At 36.8% G+C, this 23018-nt stretch overlaps 1 protein-coding gene across 2 annotated transcripts in view; it reads right to left on the bottom strand.

The window, feature by feature from the left end:
- Nucleotides 1-23018, bottom strand: part of Fur2 (furin-like protease 2) — a 416618-nt gene that overhangs the window by 82952 nt on the left and 310648 nt on the right. The window lies entirely within an intron of this gene.

Below are 23018 nucleotides of genomic sequence, written 5' to 3'. Positions count from 1 at the left end.
CGACGTTCCAACAGACACGATCAGATCGAGACATTCCGAGAACCAGCATGTTCCGCAAGCTCTCGTTGAAATGAAAAGTAACAGTGGAAAGGAAAAACGAGGATTGGTGTAACGAACTATCGACAAGTGCAAGGTGCGTGGATGAATAAAAACGTTGAAAGAGGAGCAAACCAGCATTGGAGACGAACTACGCGATGCAGAACAAGCTGCATCCCTTCTTCGTCAACAGTTCGATCTCGGCACTGATCGCTTCTGCTTGTAATTCGTCATTTCCACTTACCTTTCGTAGTGTAAAATCCAAAATAACCTCTGTTTTCCCGATATACTCAACGTCCACCTAATTCAAAACTCATTCCACAATCTGTTCCGCGTCTCTCCCGCCAAAAAAAAAAAAAAAAAAAAAACGATCGTGAACAGTCACGGCGCGATGGAAACGGCTCGCTTAAGCGTTAACAAATTTATCCGGCGTCCATCAGGGATTCTAGGATTCTTTCAAGCCGGGAGAAAAAGCTGCGCGCGTTACACGAACATACTCATACCGTTCTCTCGCGGAACGAGATTAAAAACACAGAGCTCGCACACTTGTATGCGCACACACACGCTTCGTCTGGGATACAATCCCCGATAATGGACCGAGCGAAACGGAACGTGTTTCTGGTGTCCCGTAATGGGTCCATTGTGCCGCGTATCGTAACGGAAGCGAATACAGTTTCGTTTAAAGCGTAGGAGAGAGAAATCCGTAGAGGGTCGTTGCGTATCGCTACGCATCTCTCCGATCTGGAACATGGCTTCGGGCGAGTGTCGCACATACTTTCGGTTTCGTGGCTCTACCATGTAGCAGTGTGCATAGATACACATATACACACGTGTTTTACGACTGACTTCTCAGTGTAACGAGATGGATCCTGAGGATCGTTACGTATCCATGCTGCTTCGCGTTCTTCGGTTATCTGGCGTTGTTACGTGGACGAGAAGAAAGTTACGATGTATTCTTTGCGCCAAAATCTATTTTTATAGCATTTTTATATCATACACTATTGGCGATGATACGTCACAAATTCGCTCCAACAATCACACAACTGGAGAGTCACGATTTTAAACGAGTCTGACCGTTTCGAATCGTGATAACCTTGCAAGAACATGATTAATTATTGACTACAAAGAAACAATCAGCAGAAGGTTATTCCACACGTAAAGATAAGTCAAGGACGAAAAGACAACATTTTCTTGCAGTGGGTCTTGTTTCCAAGAAAATGAAATTTGTTTGAGATTTTGCTCAGTCTATATAATTTTGGCCAATTATCGACTGGATACGAGTAAACAGTCAGTAGGAGGTTATTCTGCATGCGAAAACAAGTGAAAAGCGTAGAATAACATTTTTTCCACTGAAAACCTCGTTTCAAGGCAAATAGAATTTGGACTTGTACATTGTTCAAATTTCATTCACTCGGAAACGAGGCGCTCTATGAAAATATTTCGCTCCATATTTTCCAACTGTTTTTCTTTTTTTGCGTTTAATCTCCGCTGATACCCCGTGTACGAAGAAGAGAGAAATCGAAACAGAAAATGCAAGACGCCAGGAAAGGAAAGACGCTGTTAACCACGACGTTTTCTCTGTCATCCGTAAGTTCCGCCTTCCTGGGAACGAAGCTCGTTTCACGGAAGTAACGGTTTTGCTAATTGAGCCAGGCCCCTTCGAGATCACGACTGCTCGAAAGTACTATTTTCCTATCTCGGCGTTTCTCGTCGTCGCCTTCCCTTTCGTTCGCCATCTCGTGGTTGCTCCACCATCTATCTGACTTTTCCCCTTTGATAATAATCATCGAATCTGAATGCTCCCTTCTATCCTGCTGCGCCTCTTAGTTGTCTGGATTTTCTTTTTCAACGTTTGTATCCTTTTCGTTGGTAGCCAACAGAGGGGCTACAGCGAAGCTCAAAGGCTTCGATGAATTATTGATTTCCCCTAGGTAAGTGGATGGACTAAGGAAATGCTAAGGAACGTCGTTATCCGCTGGATCGGAGATGCATACTAGGATTTAGTGTCTCTCGGATCACTTGGAAAATATTGTCAGGATGAAACGCCGATGCAAACGATTCGATCCTGATACCCCGTCAGATTTTTCGCCTATGTTTACTTTATACACGATGCATTTAACGCGTATGAAAGTTTTTAGAGATCTATATACAACGCGTACGATATTATAGGATTTTATTTATTCAGAAATAATATAAGTTAGGGTTTCCAATTATTTCCATCCTATATGATAAGTTTATTGATAGATATACCTATTTTTAGGATGAATTAAACAGGGAACGATGGTTATTTAACGTGAATTAAATACAGTAATGTGCTATAACTAATAGATAATTCACAACTCACAACTAATAATTTACAACTCATAACTCGGAAACTCTCTCGACTCAACTCTCGACTCCTCACAACTTGACTCTTAGTTAACGACTCTCCGTTAACTCGTCTTTCTCCCTTAAGCAACCCTTTGTCTTTTCTCATAACCCTACCACGTACGTGTTCCGCAACCGTCCACGGTCATGGTCATGGTCATGTAGGCCTTTTTTCTGCGTAACTATTCGACTGAAGGACCGACGACACATTGATGGATTAGGAAAGAACGGCAATACATCAAAACCAGCTGGCTGCTGAAACGAGCAAAACTCTCATAGAAAGAAGACTAAAAAGAAAATACCCCATTGACCTCACTAAAGAAATAAAATAGTCAAACTCGAAGATGGTATCCCGCTGGGGGTAGCCATCCACATGTTATTTAGCAATTAAACTAGAAAAATTTACCAAATATCCAGCTGGACAAATTGTGAAGTACAAATTATGTAATAAAAAAAAAAAAAAAAAAAAACATTGATGAGACGCTCGGCCCATTGAAGTTTCCAGACCCTTTTGGCCTGAAGGCACTTAGGCTTTTTCGCAATATTGTTTATGGATATTTCTTACGCCATCTGTCCACGATACTACAATATGGACATCAAAGTTTTCTGTGGTGGATATTCGAATACCTTCGTGAGCCAATCTATTCGTAAAGAGTACCAACAAGTATCAGAATACTTACGTGAACCTGCTTACTTGATATTCGTCGAAACACTTTTTAAATGATAAGCAATATCCTTCTTTGTACATGGCGCTTCCAAAATTTCTCACAAAAAAACGATGGATCGATATGATCGACCGCGGCATTTGAAGTATTCGCAATAGCAGTGTGCGCTTCTTATGGCGATTACTTTTCCGATTTATGGCCAAATAAACTCTCTATAGAACATTTTCAAGAAGCACGACTTTGCGTTCGGATGATCGATCATAACCGCGAGCCACGTAATGCATCCTACATAGAATAGCGAAACGGTTGATAAAGTTTTCAAAGTAAATAACGATTTTCAGCCATAAAATCGTAAGTCACGATCGCATAATACATAGAATACCGTTTCGTTTACCATAAACGAAGCGAAAATTTTACGTATCGTTGAGTTAGAAACAAATGGATCATGGCACGTGGAATAAATTCCTCGATCATTCTGCACAATTCCGCGAACATTAAACGTGTTCTGCAAAAAAATTAATTAACGATCGAAAAGTTGATCGACGATTAATATTCAAAAATATATTCAAAAATTTTCGAACAATTATCATATTATTTAACTTCATACTTTATAGGTACATGTACAAAGTATGTTATTATTAGCAGACTAGTCATATTAACGTGTTAAACATTCATATTCGAAATTAATTCGTATTTCTATACATTTTCGTTGCATAATACGGCATTTAATTAATCAGTTATTCTCACTGCTGGCAGCAAAGGGGAAAGGATTTTAAGATCCACTGGATTAAGTTCTTCTGGCGTCTTTAGGGGGCTGGAATTTAATCTGAATTTTCCCTAATGAAAGTCGTAGGAGATTATTAACGATAGCTTATCTAAAAGGAGCGTGATAGCTCACGCGTTGAATGACAAATGTTTGTAAATAAACACAATATACAAAAACAAAGGAAATAAGTTTATAAACAGGACAGGAGATTATAAAAATTTTTGTGTCTTCTTCCATTTATACGTATGATTTCAAAATATTGTAATATTTTTATACTCTCACACTCGTACATAAGCACACGAAACAAAAGAATTTTCGTTATAAATATCGCGAAAGATTTAATATTAAACGATATTGTTTTATTATTCGGTTCATTATTCGTATTTCGATGAAGTTTCTTTGAAACGAAAGCAATTTATGCTACGAACTTTTTTCGACCAGTGCCGGACACGAAATATGAAATATAATAGTGGACACACGACTGTCAATAACATTAAATGCGGACTTGACAAGACCATTGTGAACTTTCAAACAAGAGCAGTATATGTATAGGGGAGATGAATTCCTCTATTGATACCTCGTAACAAATTTGATTTCGTGCGAACAAGTAAAATTGCGTAATATTACTCGTAACCAATCTCGGGAAAAGGGGACTGACGAACAAAAGCTTGCACTTCGTTTACCACTTCGATTGTTTCGTTTCAGCACATCGAATGTTCGATGAATCACCTAGATATTATTAAAATAATTTGCATTTGATATAAAACAATAAGAAATTCTATTATATAATGCTGTTTCTTAGAACTTTAGCAACAGGTATTTTCTATGAAATTCTTGTTATATTTTCATTGATTCTCGCTACATATGTTTGCTCGACGAGTCAGCGTTTCAAATTCAAGTAGTTTTCCTGAAGTTCGTTAATTTACAAACTTTAATACGCCACAAGATCACCTCTCCATTGCTTCATATCGCTACGGTAAATACGCATGTTATTTCAGAGTCAGCCTCTACAATACTTACCGTAGTAAGTATAAAACAAGTAAGTATAAAACATTCTAAACAATGCCCCCTGTGCTATTTCAAAATCGAGCATACGGCAAAATTCCTCCTGAACGTCGTTCGGCCTTGTAAACCATTCCCAATCTGTCTTCCCTTTTTTCTCCCCTTCCCGCTGCGATGCACCGCGAATTAAGCGGCAGCAAGGAGTAATTTGCCGGTCTGTTTCCTCCATGGTGAACAATTCCTTTTCTTCTTTTTCTTTTTTTTTTTTTTTTTTGTGAAATAAACTCCCCGCTGCGGCAGAAAGGGCGGTCCCGGCAAAAGCTAGTTCATGGACGACCGGTACGCGTCGTGGACGTAATTGGGTCATAAATATGTATCAACGCATGATCTCTTCCTCCTCGTCAGCGGCTGAGTTATGTATTTTAATTAGGGAACGGTTACTAAATATATGCTTTTTAATTTCGGCTCGGGTAAACAAATTAACGAGCACGAACCAGCACCTCCAGCTCGCGTCATCATATTCCACAGCGTTAATTGCCACGTGACGAATGTCCGGGCACGATAACAGCGGGAGAATGTAATAGAGAAAATTCTCAGACGACCGAGTCTTTTTTACACGACCGTGTATTTTATTCGCTATATCTTTGTTTTTTTCACATTCTTTTGACCTTCGTCTTCGAGCTTTTTTTTAAAAGGAACCAACTGCTTTATATTAATCGGATTAAACACGTCGCGAGTACAGTGACTACGGTAAGTATTGCCACTCCATTGTATTTATCATAGCATTCGCATACTGATAATTAGTAACGTTAGTATTAGTACGTCGATTAGTAATTAATTTTTTCTTAGCTTTCGTTATGGATTTTCTCAACAACCTAATACGATACATAAACATTTTACGTTTCAGTGCTCATTAATTGACATATAGATACATAGATTTTTGAACTTCGTGTTACGTAGAAGAATTCTTAATTCTTCGCAAATCTAATCATACGCATAAGAGTCTAATAATACGAGTTAAATCCTTCCGAATTTTCGTCTAAAAGCGTGAAGAGAAAATTCTGTGCGAAAATGGCGAGCATAAATTCATTTATTTGATCCGAGAAGCCGTGATCCATCGGGGATAAAAATTTCGTTGGAAATGCCAGCGGTGTAGCGACTATAAAATTCGATGAAAGACTTGCCAGGACAAAATATCCGAGCCTCCGCAAAATATTCCTTCTTAATTCTCCTCGTTGGAAGCGCTTCCAACGCGCGAGCAAAGAGCGGCAAAAGAGGTCGTAGAGTCTCTCCCTTCCTCGTCCGCATTGAATTTTCCTTTTGAGCCTTCGAGTCACACAATAAAACTCGCGGATTTATTTATCGCTTTGAGCCTGAAAACTGAGAGTGTTCCTTTGGAATCGGAGAACGCAGCGGCCTCTTAGGGATGCTCCCTTGACAGCTGGGAAGATAGACACGTAAATCTCATTCCATTAGAACAGAGGGAAGCGAGGCGTTGCTTCTGGGATCAAGCTCGGTGTGTAGTATGTAATTGAAGTGTTCAGAAGCCGATCATTGTAAGGCCATTAGCATTAAAGCCGAGATAAATATTTTCAGGGATTAGTTTATAAAAAAAATGACGATGCCAGTGAAGATACAAAAGGCGAGTCTTATTACAAGAGAAAATATAGATGAACTGAACTACTAGGGAAATGAAAGAAAACCGCCATAGTTGTTTAAGAAAAATCGGATTGAATCAAAAAATCGTGACTTATATCAAATGTCAACTGAAAAATTTGAATGAATCAAACTATGTATTTGTCTGAATTATAACTTTGCCTGACATTCCCTGCATCAAGGTTCATTTTATTTCATATTTAATTGTATTGTAGACAAACTTTGGCAAAATGAGTGGCAATGCAAAATATAAAGTAGTAGATCAAACATGTGCTTCTTTTTCATTTCTTTCACGGGTGTACGCTCTAGGTAGGGCAAATATCGAGCAAATCTTTTTAAAGTTTCCATTTCGCTTACCCTCATCGCGATCAGATAAATTTGCTTTGTTATCAGATAAATAATCGGATCCATTAGCGGAAAAAAGGTAATTTTTTGATAACAAAGAACGCGTATTTTCATTTCTTTCATTAATGGTCTACGTGAAACAGCGTACAATTATTTTTTAAGTAACAGACAACAAAACATAAACCTGACATAACGTTAAAGCGACTTATACCTATTGTCCTCTTGCCTAGTAGTAGTCATGGTTAACACAAGTACCGAAATCTATCGCATAATTATGGAAGTAATGATTTAATCGATTAATTAAGTGAAAGTTTCAACGCTGAAGATTTTCGAATTACGTAATAATTATACCTTGTAAATCCGAATCAAACCCAATATCAAGATTCTCTTCATACAAATATTTACCTGTAAGATGTAAACGTTCGTCCATTGTATTATAGATCTGAACTCTTTCATTTACATTTTTTTACAATTACTTTTACAGGATATGTATAAGCACTAAAAGCAATATGAAAATTCTTAATAGCGACACATCTGATATTTCCGGACATTCATTTTCAAAGAAAATTGATCTTACTATGTCGTCTAATTAAATTACACCAAAACTACTAAAATAGTTACATTTCATCAGACGTCTATCGAAATTATGAATATATTTCCTATAAAAAGCTGATAGATGTTCTTTGTCTCTGATATCAAAGATATAATACACATAGAGAAGATTAAATTTTTTGAAAGGTAAAAATTGCTTTTCAGTCCTTGGATTGGAAAAACACGAAAGAAATTAGTCTCTGGGGATTCGAGGTGGTTCAAAGCAGATAGAATACGATTGTGTGGTACCTAACACAGTCTATGGTTCACTTATATCAGGATTACGATCCTTCCGCGGTTTGCCACGCGATAAGATCTTATGTAGTATCAAAAGTTCTTCTCCCATTATTCTAGGAGAAATCTACGGTTCTTTGGAACGAGAAAAACCGTTTGTTCCTAATGTCTTTCTTCTCTGATTCTTCTAATTTTAACCCTTAGATGGTGGAGACTGGGTCAATCCCGACGCACGCAGACATATTTCACGTTTATTACTTTCTACATTCGAGTATTAACCAGCTTACCAATGTATTTAGTATTTTATGGAACTGACATAAATTGTGTAATGCGCGATTTAAACGTAAAATGAATTAGGAAACGGTACAAATACAATCAATATCCGAGTTCAAATGAATTTTTATAATATTTTTAATCTTCGTTACGAAACAAAAAAAAAAAAAAATTAGAGATGATTAAATAGAAATATTTTTCACATTTTAACGTTTGCTCTCTGTCAATACCTGTTACAATAGATGATTGAACCAATTAACACCATCTTAATTTAGTGTAATTAAAATTAATTAGATACATGCATATTTACAATAAAAAAATGTTCACCGTTAATTGACTTATTTTAATTATCGTATACATTCGATATTTTATTCAGAGAATTTTTTTTTTGTTGGCAATATTAATAAACGACATTATTTCTGATCACTTTATAAGCAACAGTTTTAACATTTACTTTCTCTAAAACTGATTGCATCTACAAGAATTCAGAATTATCTCCAAGTTGAATTACAGAAAGATTTATATAAATGTTTCTTCTCACATGACGTTCTTCATTTTCCACCATTAAATTCAAGACACGACTGTAATAAAGCAATAACTTATTTTCCTACAAAATTTAGCTCGTATCACGTTGGTAAGGAACATATTGCGCGTAATTAGTTCTGAGTCGTTTTGCACAATTGCATTATTAACGAAATTTTACGACTAACAGAAATTAGAAATTATTGCTAGTATAAAAATATTTACATTGAGCATAGGGTATTTTCAATGCAATATACAATTTTTACAAAAAAATCTCAATGAAAATAGATTTCAACGGAACAAAATGTTGCAGAATAAATTCTTGAAAAATTGTTGTACTCCACTTTTTTCACATAGAGTGAGAGTTACGCAGATTCTATGATAGAAATGGATATCTGGTATTTATTATATATTATTATATATCTATTACATATAGTTTCTTTACTTGTTTTACGATGATATACAGTTTCGAAGAAGCCTTCTCTGTGTTAAGTACACTTACACATGTCATATTTAGCAAGTGATTAGCGACTGGTTGTTCGAATGTTAAAAGCACATTACGATTATTCAAACATTGCACCGAAATCCACTCAGTGTCTTAGCCTGCTTCAACGTCGAACATTGTTCAGCTCTGCTGTCCATCGAATAATTTATCCTGTCCGTTATAAAGCATGAAAATCAACGGGATGGCGTGTGTGAAGGCGGCTGGATAATTCGGGAAGCCAATCTGACGGTCGAATCGCGCGGTCGATGATTTGTTTGCCGTGAATACGGTCATGACAATCCTTTCGCATTTAGATCATAAAACACGGAGGATATGACCGGTCGCGTCGGCCGTGTCATCATAATCGCTTTGGCGAACAACATCGGGAAAAACGAGTCCATAATTCACGGCGGTGCGTGACGACTCGGCCATAGCTGACGGACATTGTTGGTTTTCGTTCAATTTATGTACCACACCACTTCGTCACGTCGATTGATGCGTGCACATTCACTGGCACAACCGGAATCCTCGAGGAAACGACTGTCTAATATATCTGTCGAGGATAATCGATCGTTATATAGGGGTCACGAAAAACGCGTGAGTACTTATACGTATTTTACTGCGATCACGTGACACGATTTTAAAGGAGAAAAAAAGAAGGTGGAAAAAACATTTTTGAGCGAAAGAGGAGCAATTTTTCTTTTACGAGGAATGGTTGCCATCGACGATCCAATGATCGAATTTATTTAGATTGGAACGAGAGATGGGTATTTTTTTGAAAAGAAGTTTGCGTCGAAAATCTCTGAGATTGTAAAACGATAGAAATTTTCAAAAGTAATTACATAAATGAACAGAAGTCAGAGATTATAACAAACGTTTCTTGAATAATTAGAGGATACGTTTAGCAAAGACAGAAGTTTATATCAGGACAAAGTTTCATATCGTAACTAGTCGATTCGAAATTAACGACGACGTAACAATCAAGGATTATTCATGACTTCGGAAACAATGATATAAGTTTAAAAGTTTCAATTCACCGAAAGCTTTTGTCTTTCGCAACGCGATGTATTATTAATATATTCATATGTATTATTATATGTTTTATTTGATTTCGAGTTACAGTTCCTGTAACATGAAAATAAACTTTATTTCAAATATCAAATATTTTTCCTTTCATCAGGCGAGTGATACGATAAACAATCTCTGGACACATCATGATGCTCATTGTTTTTTGTGTATTATCGATTTTTGTTATTCGTAATGAACGAATAATATACGTGAAACGAACGACAAATGAGATGTTGCAAATAAATGCAAAGTTACACAAAACGTAAACATTAAACATATGGAGCATTCACATGCATAAAGAGATAAAAGATATTTGATATTTTTAAAAAATTATGAAAATGTTGCTCGTTTGCTGTAACAATAATATACTTAACAATTTGCAATCTTTTAGTTAATACAACGAAAGAGAGGTAGAGTAAAAAAAGATGATAGTTGAAATAGCACGAATCTCGAGAATTTCTGGATAATTCGCGAGAGTCAGAAATTAATCTAAACCCGGCAAACATCGATCGAGAGTAATTCGTTAATGTAATACGTGGATTCGGTTGATACGTGAATTCAACTCATTTATAACGCCGTAGGTGTTTCGTTTGGTGCTAAGAGTCGTTTAGTCGTAACAGCGATAAAGCAGTCGCGTGCACGTTGAACCGGGAGGTGAATTTTAAGCGTACCGGACGCGATACGACGGAGGTTATTGTTAATAATATCGTGCCGTAACCGGTAACTCCGTGTCATTAATAAAGTTTGCTGTGCGTTTTACCATTTAGCGTTATCGACGCGTGGCTGCGGTTCCTCGTAGCTTGCTGTATCATTTCACGAAAGCATACGTCAGGCGCGTTAAGAAATAAGAAGCGCCGACTCGTTAGGATTAGTCATTTCTATCAATGTAATAATTTTTTATTGCATCATGGAATAATTTGAAGTTTCGCGTTTCTGTTAATAGTTACGTTATCTGTGGAGTTTTATTTATTTTTTATTTATTTGTCAATTTATTCGGGACACGTTTAGATTCTTACATGAAGTAGCGGAAAATAAAGTAAATGATAATGAACAATGTAATAGTTATTCACGTATTTTCATATTCGAAAGAAATAAAGAACTTTGAAACGAAGCGTGCGAAATGCAATGATCTATAATATCGCCAGTTTGGATTATGATCCTTCTATTCCTTCAGATTCCTTCCTATCTCAGTTTATCTAGCGTTTGTCTCGTTCCACCAAGAATTACTCTAATTTAGTCGCGGTAAGCACCGACTGACTAGTTTCTGTTGCGAACTGAAGTACCCTTTTGGGAGAACAACTCTCAACTTGGCCTGCAGTGATTTTAAGATGTTCTTCGTAAAAATACCTCTTCTAACGGCCACGATGAACTGGGAAATGTTTATCGGTGTCTGAATTTCCGATGCTATCACCTCATACTTTCATAGAACAAGTGTCGTTGGATTTATTTTATGAATTTTGTACTATGAAAAATAAAATATACATATACAAGCTGACAAAAAAAAAAAAAGAAAAAAAAGAACGCTTAATTGGAAAATATGAATACGCGCAAATATTTCTCGTAACTGTTGTAGCTTCTTATTTTACTATTGTTAATAAATTAATGTACAACTTTATCATGACATGGCGTGAAATCATGGGAAATGCATATGTCGGGAACGAAATCGTTTCTTGGAAGGGACGCGAGACATTCGAGGGAACATGTACCAGCAAACAAGCTCAATTTGTTCCTTGGATATACGAGCGTTTCAGCAAATGACGACATAATGTACCGTAAGCCTTCGTGATACTATCGTAATATGCCGATAACGATCGCGAGAACGTATAATGGAAAGTGGCTGTTACGCACCGCGAGACGGCGTATGCAAATAATTGCGATGCATCCGAGTGTTTACGCGAATTTCCTGCTGCAGCGCAAACTGTCTGAAAAAAAGCCTGGCCAAATTTTGTTATATATATGGAGGATGTCCTGAGAATCTTGATACAAGCGGCAAGGAGGCAATCCTATGTGAAAAAGCAAGTGGTAAAAAGAACCTATAAAATGCAAATCGTACACGTTTTACGATCGAATATAAATTTCCAAAGTTTTCGGTATATTTCATATTGTATGTTTGAACGTTCGACGTTGATACTACTCTAATGCTATGAAAAATAATTTTGTTCATTTAAGCATAAAAATTCGATATTATAAAGCTGGTTATCAGCCGAATAAATTATTCACTATGATTGCTTTATGTATGCCATTAGGGCGAGCACGAGATAGCCGAATGTGGAAATGCATCCCATTCTGTGCGTTATCTTATCGAATAGCAAAGATCATGCTTTCTATCAGACTCTACAAACTCTAAATTGAGTACGTATTATCATCCAACAGAAATTAGCTATCACGTAGTATAATATCATACTAACATTACACGCTAAAATATCAAATCGGTATAATGAGACGTCGAACTTGTACAAAACTATTATGATATTGTCATTTAGTTTGATAAATTCACATTTTACTTTTGAAACTATCCTCATTTTGAGTTATCGCACTCTCCATGCGAAATTCACTCCACAATCTAGATTTATTTGATATTTCCTGATTATCGTTTGAAAAAGTTTCAACAGGAGCCACGCGTATTATTTTACCGATAAAGTGGTAAGTTGGTAAAGTGGTAAAATGATTAAAAAAAGAAGCAAGTTATAATTACCTTTATAGCAATAGCGCAGGATACGACACACTTTTAGTAACTTTAATGAACTTCACAGCTATCGTAATATCATAACGATACAACTGAATACGTCACCGTTGAAGCGAACGGATAGCAGCAAGCATAAAAACGTAGTAGCGCTACTCGTGTGATAAGTTTCGGAAGCTCATTTACAGGACGTAACTCGTAAAAAGTACTAAAAGCTATCAGCTTTTCTCTTAATTGAAAAACTGCACATTTTGAATTACGTGATTATTATAGCCAACGAGCAATATTGCAAGAGTCCATCATATTTTTTCAAAAATATGAAATATCATCGTCTCTTTATACCTATACCCGAACGCTCAGCATGTTTAATGTCTTCCATTTATTTTGATTAAATTGAAAAACAGTTGGAAATCCATCAAACGTTAATCCAAACAGTTTGCTCTCATTCTCTCTGTTTTATGTCATTCGCATAAGTCTCGATGCTGCATTCCATTCCGCGGAACGACATTCCTCCACGAACAGATGATTATACTGCTAAGTCAAGAGACACAGGAACCGCGGCATCCTTGGTGAGTGCGTAAATCAACACTAGCATAACTTGAGAACGCGTTACCAGAAGACTCCGTCAAGCTTTCATACATACAGAATTCTCGCGCTTTCCTCGTAATTTCCTTTACCCTCTACAGCTACTGTCTCGCCATCTACAGGGTGTTCTATTAATTTTGATCACTAGAACCATCGATAATCTAAATATCAATTAATATGCATAATTTCGGAGTGGCTTTTTGTAAGCAAAACTCAAAAAGAAGAATAGAGATTGGAAGAAGTTGGTACGTTTCTACTTAAAAGTTCCCACGTTGTTCCTTGTTTAATGTTAACGTTTGTAACTCGGATAGCGCACGATGTCGTAAATGTGTTCATTTCACGTGTATCTTAAGTCAGTATCTGAATTCTCAAAAAAAAATCATCCGTCGAGGTACGTAGCTGAATTCTCAATAGATTGAAACAATGGGTTTAAACAAATCGAAGCACACGTTGTAAGCTAAAAAGCTCGACGTAAAGTCAAATTTTGTATTATGTATTTTTCACAAGTAACGAAAGAACGATCGGTCAGTTAGGAACCTCGGTGTCGAGAGATTAAGACAGTACACCCTGTATATAAAGAAACACACAGCCACACCCATACATCCTCCCTCCTACAAGATGTCGCGTGTCTGTGCACGTCAGCGGAAACGAAAGTTCCGCGTCTCGCGGCAGCTTGCACGGATCTTCGTCGACGTGCAAACGCGTACAAGGCAACGTGTTCGCAAGCAGACCAGCATGGCAACTTTATGGCTTCTCTTCAGGGACAGAGGACTTACAATTGAATCTCGCGTCGGAGAGCCTCCCATCGGATCCGATTTTCACTTTTCCTAGGTATCTGATTCCGGCTGTAAGAGATTCCTCGGACTAAATTTCGCTGATAGCTTGCGGGTGCCCCGTAAAAACCCTATTTATGGACTTTTCTTCGGTGTGCCAGCCTTGGGGCGAAGACGTCTTCCCGTAGGTACTTTAATATTTTACCGATATTACCAGACTATCAGTGCAACCCTCCAGCTTCTTTTCCCTCCTTCTATTTCGCGCTTACGCGTCTTCAACAAGATTTACGAGGAAAGAAGCTGGAATAATTGTTGCGAGATTTTTATGGTGCGAGTTGGATACACGAATGAGCGAGTGATCGTGAATATCAGGGTAATAGTTGGTTTTAATGGCAATTTTCGCGTCAATAGGAATATCGTGTGATACCAGAGCGTAAAATATTAGAATTAAATAAAAATTTCTCTTTCAGTAAAATAGAAAATTTGTCGTATTTCTTAAGACGATACAAAATTTTAAGCTGGTCTTTTAAATTCGCTAGTGTCGTTTATTACATTTCAATATAAGTCGATCGACCTCAGAATAATCTTAAATCTCTTCCATCGAAGTTCATTTAAAAAAACAAGTTTCTCTGAATAAACAAAAATTAGGCACAGAATATCGAAGAATAATCGTATGGTAGCTTTTTATAAGGTCCCCTTTTCAGTTTCTTCGGCTTGGAAAAGCGTGGATATTTTTGATACTTCAATCCAAGGGGACACAAATGAAAAGCTACAGCCATATTGACAATAACAAATGGAAAAGTCATACGAGTTCCGTTTGAAAGTATACACAGTCCCGTGTTTCTGTAACGTTATATTATTCTTCCAACCATTTTCTCCCTCTATATTCACTTCCTGAGCAAAGCATATGTAAAGGTGCGACGAAGCCAAGTATTCTCGAGAGTCGTGTAACGTTAGGGAAGAGAAATTAAGCGTCTAGAAAATTTAGATTCTAAAAAATATCAATTGCAGAAAGATATCGATATAATATACTTTGCGAGTTTGATCGTTTACTAGGTTATCAAACGATAATATTTTTATGCCATTGCTGATTTGTAGAAACTCCCAATATTTAACTCAGCTATTTGGTAACCGTCTAAAAAATCGTTGAACTCAGAGAAATATATATTACTATGAACCATTTGGGTCAAAAAATTCATGAATTAGATTTAATCGATTATTCGTCGATATTCCTATGTTATTAGGTCGTCCGAAAAGTTTCTTTCGTTTTATAAGGAAATAATGGATGCACAACATTTTTCGTTTTATATTATTTTATCGAATTACGTATGATCCATTTTGTTCTATCAAGATAAAGATCACAACGTTTGACAGATTAGGTTTCATGTTTCTATAAAGATGCATCGTTGTAAAAGGCGTGTCTGTAAAAAAAAGACACTTCGGACAACCTAATATTTATATTCTAATCAATAAGCTCAAGTACCCAAAAGTAACAATGCGACGAGCCAAACTTCAGCTTCAAAGGCAGGCTACTTACTTAGAAACGTGAACGATGACTGTGTTTAAGTTACCAGCTCCTTTAAACGGTAAGAGAAAGAGAGAACAGAGGTCGCTGTAATTAGTTTTGGCTTCTCGCCAATGTTTGGTCTCACGTGTTGCCTCGTGGATTGTCCGGTACACTGATCCCTTAACAACAATTTTGAATATGTGGATTACGAATTCTACGCTTTTTAATGTCGCTACTGGACTTTATTCTTTCGTCTACGACCCCTTTACCTTGTTTCTTGGCAATAATCTCGTCATTTGTTTACACTTGTTATCATTCTCTCTACGAGACTGTATTTACGTTTCCTTCGTACTATTTAGTGGAATTGTTTGAGTAACTTCGTTTTGGATACTTAGTTCACATCGGTGAATTCAGGTCGACGTTCACAGTTTGAAAATTTCATACAGAAAAGTATCGAATACATTGAAAAACCTATAAACCACTATTTGTCAATGAAAGTGAAATTTGTGTTTATGATTAAGTTTACAAACATTGTTTAATAAATCGACTAAAAATATATATTTTAATAAAATACTAGCTAATTTCTAAACAACACGAGTTTACCGTTTTACCAATCTTTTTAGAAGAAAGATGGTACGTTTTAATAACGTTAAAAATACAGACTTAATGAAGATGTATCTATAATCAATCCTTTAGGGAAAATAAATATAGTATAATCAAACACGAATTAAAGAAAATGAGAACTAGTGGTTTCTCGAAATATTGATTGGTGGGCTTGCGCTATTTCGCAATTCATGGCTTCAATTAAATGCCCCTGTTAGAAACATAATTTGCTACTGCTTTATTTATACATTCTACAATAATACGTTTCTTACAGAACAAATAAAATGGTATAGAGAAACTATAATTGTTTCGATTAAAAAAAAACACAAAATTTTAGCCTGAGTGATTATCGTACTGCGTAAATTGTGTTTGTCGTACGGTAGTCGTGTCAAGCTCTATGTTAACGATTGGAGCGAAGTTTGGGAAATTCAGACATCGAAAGCTGCTTAACTAAGCTCCGAATCAAGATGAAACCATGGAAATCTGAATACTTCGATGGATGTTACGTAATTGATTCCTGACTAAGCTCTGATTACCAAAGCTCAGACACTTCGGTATCTAAGATGAATTGATTGGAGTCGATACATAGTATGCCAACACTTAGTTTCGAATCTAATTTTCCGAATATATCGTCTTCCTTTCCACTTTAATCGCGACTGTCCTCGTTTCATGCAATTTTCTTGCAGAAAAGAGAGAAGCAAAGGTATTTAGACACAGCGTTGAAATGTTAATTCGAATGGAATAAAAATTTAGAAACACTTTAATACAATGGGGCCAGTAAGACGAGTCTGTTTTATCGTCTTTGAATATTCGCTATCGGTGGTTAAGTGGAGTTTACGATCGTTATCCTAATAGGTATGCTTTACGATGTGCATTGTACTAACAATTAATACGACAGTCACTGTATCAACGGGCTTCGTAGATATTATCATTATCATGATCTTAATTGATACAGTAAGTGTGTTATGGTATTACGTGGTATTACAACAGCGATATACGATGCATCGATAACTCGGACTCAGCAACCTATTTATGAGTCTACCAGTACGTGAGAAATCGAACCGATATATTTTATCGCTTAGTATTATTTTGCTACGGAATAATTAGGCTGAATTTATGCTCTTAGTTCTCGAGCACGTATAACGTATTTTTTACATGAACTTCTTTCGTAAACGAGTTAAAAATGTTCAGAAGTAATGTCTGTAATCGCTATTTTATGACCTCCGAAATACTTTAAATGTACTACGAAACGCTCAGTATATCGATCTGCTTTGAATTCTCCTTACGTCTCCTCCTGGCCACACAAAAGAACTGTCCCGAAGCATGTCACCTGTGTCACCCACCACTCACCCTATCTCACCTAGATTTATTCCTTGTTGAAATTCCTCTGGACGATATTTCAATAAGAAATTCCCGTACAACGTGCTGCCAACGAGTCTGGTCACCTGTAGTTCTATCAAGAAAAGACGACTCGACAGCATCTACGTCACGCCACGTACAATGTTGTACTTCTTCCATGTGTCCTCCTGACGTACAACCTGTCTCATGCAACTAAGACAAGTTAAATCCTTAAAACGCTTGGAGATTTAGAAAGATATCGTGGAACAAAATTGTATTGGCTGCTGTATAGTAGTATGTATCGTTTTTAGACAGTAAAATTACAGGTCTTCCTTTTTTCAAACAAGTTTATATTTTCTCCGATGTTTTAGACTTTCGATCGATGAATTTTTACACGTTATATGAGAATATTTTGCATTCTATAATTAGCAATTTTAGTAAGATCAGTTGATTGTTAGTTAATTCATTTTTATGATTACTAACAAGTTTGTCAGATTATTAATTTATCTACTTATTAGAAATTTCAATAGCGATGATTCCGATGGGGTAACATACAAGGTGTTTCAGGAGAACTGGTACGATCGACATGGGTTTATGTGGGTGTATTCCTTGTGAAAAAATAAGTCAAAGATATAAAATTAACAATTTTTTGTTTGCGGCTTCCTTGTCGAGAAAATTATGTTCGAAAATCCATCCCCATCTCCACGCTTTCGATATGACCGATTGCACTGTACGTTACTATTTTGATAACATTTGGCCAACATGATAAACTTAGGCGAAGCTCGTCTTCGTCATTCGCGTAACAACTCGAAGTTCCATCTTCCCAAAGTTAAACTGGTGAACCAAGAACGATTAAATTCGATGACTTAGGCGCGAGCGTGCAAACGTGAAAATTCGCTAATTGAAGACAGACCTACGGCGTATTTAACGAAGTTGGAGGCGCGAACGTGCAAAGCGTGTTTCGCAAATTCGCCGTGCTCGAGATAATAAATCAGTCGCTTAATACTCGGCTCGTTACCAGGGTGGTCGCGCAGGTTGACCTTGCTTTGGCCAAGCTAGCGGCCGAGCTGGTTCTCATTGTCGGTCACGCACGTGCATACGATGCCCGTGCGCGCAACTTCGAAGAGTAAACGCGTGTACACGGACGAGCACGTATACGACCCAGAGAATTATGCGCTTTGTCCTCGTGTCCACCATCACCCCGTAAATTTGCATCACCTGTACCGACTCCATCCTCGTGCGACTTCTTCGGAACTGTGTTTGTAAGTTTACGTGGATTTATGTGAGCGTATAGGTTTAAAAGTGATTGATGGAAGATTAGCAGGATGATGGAGTTCATCGAAGAAAATACCAACTTCTTAGACACAGATTCTTTAACACAGATCTGTTAAAAATTTTAGTATGAACTTACAACTTTTCTCCGCGATAAACCTTTGCTTTCCTTCTTTTTCTTTCACTGTAGCGGCACACGAGTACGCAATTTGCATTTTATATATAATTTCCCTGATATAACGTCGTCGATCGATTTTTCTTCGAAGATAAAAAGTTCTAACGCGAACTCTAAGATATTCGTATGATTCTAATCACAAGTGTTATTTGTCCTCCTTTACACACAATTTTTTTCATCACTATTTAAGCCAGTTTTAGATACTCGCTACTGCAACATCGTGTCAGATAAAAAGATTAAAAAAATAATGTTGTCCGTTCGCTGCAACAATGACGACTAAAAAAATCACTCAAATTGTATTATTATTTATTTTTAACTTGTTATTCCCCTTCTTCGAGGAAAAGAATAACATTGTGCGTCCGGATACAAAATTCAGCTTATAAAGGTTTCTATGTATGTAGGAGGATAATGCTGTTGTATAGAAAAATAACTCATGATACCCTGATTATTCGTTTCTTTTCGAAAATTTAGTACATGATCAAGATCCTACCATGTGTTCCTTAGTTATCCAATTTATAATCGATAATTTGGAATACAATACCTGTGAAAGCGAGATGAATTATTTACACGTTAATGTGATACCGTGCTCGAAATCTTGACGCGGAAACTGGATATGTAGAGACGTTTCAACAACGGCCCGACAACAAGTACAGCGTGCACCGTTGAACACTCGATATTACACTGGTATGGTGAACTCGGAATCCCGTTAATTCTCTACGGTGGTCACGTCGATAACAATAGTCATCCGTGACAATAGGAACTCTGTTAGCAAAATTCAAACGTGGCCGATGCAATACCATATACATGAAAGTTGTAATTGAAGTTGACTACGGTAACCACGAATATTGGTGACATTTTGCTTAAAATGCGTGTCTAGTTAAATTATTTTACGCATACTACGTGTCTGTTCTTCTTAGCTGTATCAAACTGAACAAATTTAATTCCGTTGAAAAGGAGAGACAAAGTGTGGAAGATCGGAAAGGAAAGATTATTTGATCGAATTTTACTTCGAATAATTTTAATGGAAATTTAAAATACACATCAGGAAATTCGGATTTGTATCAATTTAAACATCAAGATCATTACGCATCGATTTATAATTACTACAGTATTTAATTATTTATTGAGTGTTTATTAATTACTGACGGAAAAATGATCAAAGTATATAGTTATATTTATGAAGTTGTCATTGCGGCATTTTTTTATAAATCGAACAGTGATAAATAGCGTTAAATAAATAATAATAGAAGCGTTAAATTATTTAATAATTATAATAATTATATGAAAATTTATAATATATTTTCTTACACCAAATCACCTGAATTCACCAGCAACTGTGATACTACTACATTCTGACTGGCTGTAATAATATCTTAAGTCTTAGAGAAACAAGTCTAGGATTTCGAATGGAACGAGATACATTTTTTCCCTGAAACATTAGCAGCGAGCGTTTATAAAAAAATTTCGAGATTTATGTGTGAATTCATAAAGCCAGGTATGTTCACACGAGATGTTACGATATATACGAAACGACGATTAATTTGTCAATAATAAAGATACGACGGAAAAACCTTCCATACAAGGTTTTATATCTGATATAAGGATCGTTTAATAAGGCAGCATCCTTAAAAGTACAGGAGAGCGGAGTAGAACTAAAAGTGACGTGACATAATGCGACGCAGCACATAATGTGATACCAGATAGCACGCGATAGGACAGTACATGACATGACACGACAGAATACGACACGATGCATGACACGACATTACACAACATGTGACACGATACGACAAAACGCGATACTATAGTGCAGGACAAGACGAAACAAAACTAAAAGTAAACCTGACCTGTAGCGTCACTGCTTCAATCACGTGAATTGCTCTCTTCTCTATGAAGAGTAGAGATCCGACATAAATACTTGCAATATGGATACTTGCAATGGCTATACAAAGTACTTGCATTATCCTTATTTTCCAACGAAGCTTCTTTTTGTCAGATTCCATATTTCGTTTTCACAGACAGTATCAGAGTATAAAGTTTCCTTAGCCGTACGAAAGTATTACTAAAGGGTACGAACTTTAAACGAGTACATAGTTGAGTACTGGTTAAACGCTAACAAGATTTCGAAACTGTATTCTAAACAATTATCTCCTACGTGTATTTATTATTAAACTAACTCACAAAAAGGAGAAATACTCGCTCCTAGACGCGTATAAAAATCTGGCATAGCATCTTCACGTTCGCTCTCTGATGTTTTGTTATCAGGACTGGGGGATCCCGGACAGCCAGTTTCCGATACGCTGATCGAATTGATTGCTCGAATATGTACCGTTTCAGCGAAACAATATGACTGGCATTTACGCATCAAGTCGTTCGCATCGGAATCTTTGCAACAATAGTAATACACTTGCATATCGATTTGCGGCGGTATTCAAACTGGAGGTATACAGACGGTGCGGGTTTAGTATCATCGATTTCGACAACTCTCTCTCTCTCTCTCTCGCTCTCTCTCTCTCTCTTTCTCTCTACAAGGTGTCTCAACATATTTTTCCATTAAAACCAACACATTCTGTACGCAAAAGTAAGATCAAGATATGCGATTTTTCTTTTAACTTCTTAATAAAAGATTTTTAGTCTTTTCGTTAAACGATATCTTAGCCTTATTTTTACTTATAGAACACACTGAGAAGGTATGGAACACCATGTATATAGGTGTCGTAGTTACCAGGCTGATTACCAACGACCAAGCTAACGACCGTATTGCGCAGAATGTCGGACGAGGAAGTTTTATTCCAATATAGAAATTCACATGCAAATGACGCGAATTGCGAGACTATTCAGGTATAAAGAGAACTAAAGCGAGCCTTGGCCCGATTGTCTTCTCGTTAAGCCTGGGATTAACGTCGCACGGGCAACCGTATAATTAAACGCATGGTACAATGCATAATAAGTCCCTGGCCCCTATTGTAGCAAAGCATTCATCTTGCACAACGTGTATTGTAACTTTCGATCGAGATTACCGACGGTTAATCAACCGATTTCCGATAAAAAGGCAGCTCTTTGTCTTTCTAATTGACGGGAATAATCATCGATATTAAGGAAAGTAGCGTTTTTCGGTGAAGTGTGGCTCATTGTGGATTTGATGCGCTTAAAGCGTGAAAATTAATGTCTCTGGACATTTTTCACCAATAGATTACGTCTACACAGTATCGTTTGTCTAGTTGTTAAATGAAATTTTCACTGTTCCCCTGTACATTCTATTTTTCTCGATTTTCTTCGATGGCCGAAACGAAGGTGGTTGAAAAGCTTGGAACGTACGAGTATAAGAAAACGGAAACCCGGCCACGACGAGTCTGTAAACCGACTCGTTACGCGTCGCGTTTAGCAAAATAGCGCGGAATCGTTGAATTGCTTTTACAAATGGTAGGACAAGGCAGGAACTGATCCGTTCTTTGGTCTCTTACGATTCCTCGCCTTGCGCTCTCACGAGGATCATTCTGTGTTTCACACAGCAAACGTTAACACCTGATGGAGTCAAGTGCTGTTTTATCGCTAGTTAGAGGAAATAGGCGGTGGATGCTACAAACACTTGAATCGTAGACGCAAGTACAGGTAGAGCGTATTTGCGAAAAAGAAGATACTTACGGCGTAAAGAAACGTTGATACTTGTTATAACGTTCAATTTATTTGTTCGCGAGTTGGAGTAACGTTCAACTGTCAATTTTCCGCGGAATAATCGAATAGCTGAAATTATTGTGTATCGAGGAAATTAAAATTTCTATTGGCCGATGAGCGTAGATTAATAAGATAGAATATTAAGTATTATTTGGTGATAAGTTAATTGAAATTGTTCAAATTTCTCGAATCTCTGAATAGCCAAATTGTGGAACTGCTAATTCTCTCAAATCTTACATTTCAAGACTGAACAATTTTAAACTTTCGAAATTCTAGGATTCTAAAGTTCTAAGATTCTAAAATTCTAAAGATCTCAAATTTAAAAATTGAAGATTTCTAAATTCTTAATCAAATTTTGCGAATTTCAAGATAAAATGCTTAGGTTGATTCAAATATTC

This window comes from Bombus fervidus, chromosome 17 (genome assembly GCF_041682495.2).
Source record: "Bombus fervidus isolate BK054 chromosome 17, iyBomFerv1, whole genome shotgun sequence".
NCBI classification, from domain to species: domain Eukaryota; kingdom Metazoa; phylum Arthropoda; class Insecta; order Hymenoptera; family Apidae; genus Bombus; species Bombus fervidus.
This window is presented reverse-complemented; position numbering and strand designations above follow the sequence as displayed.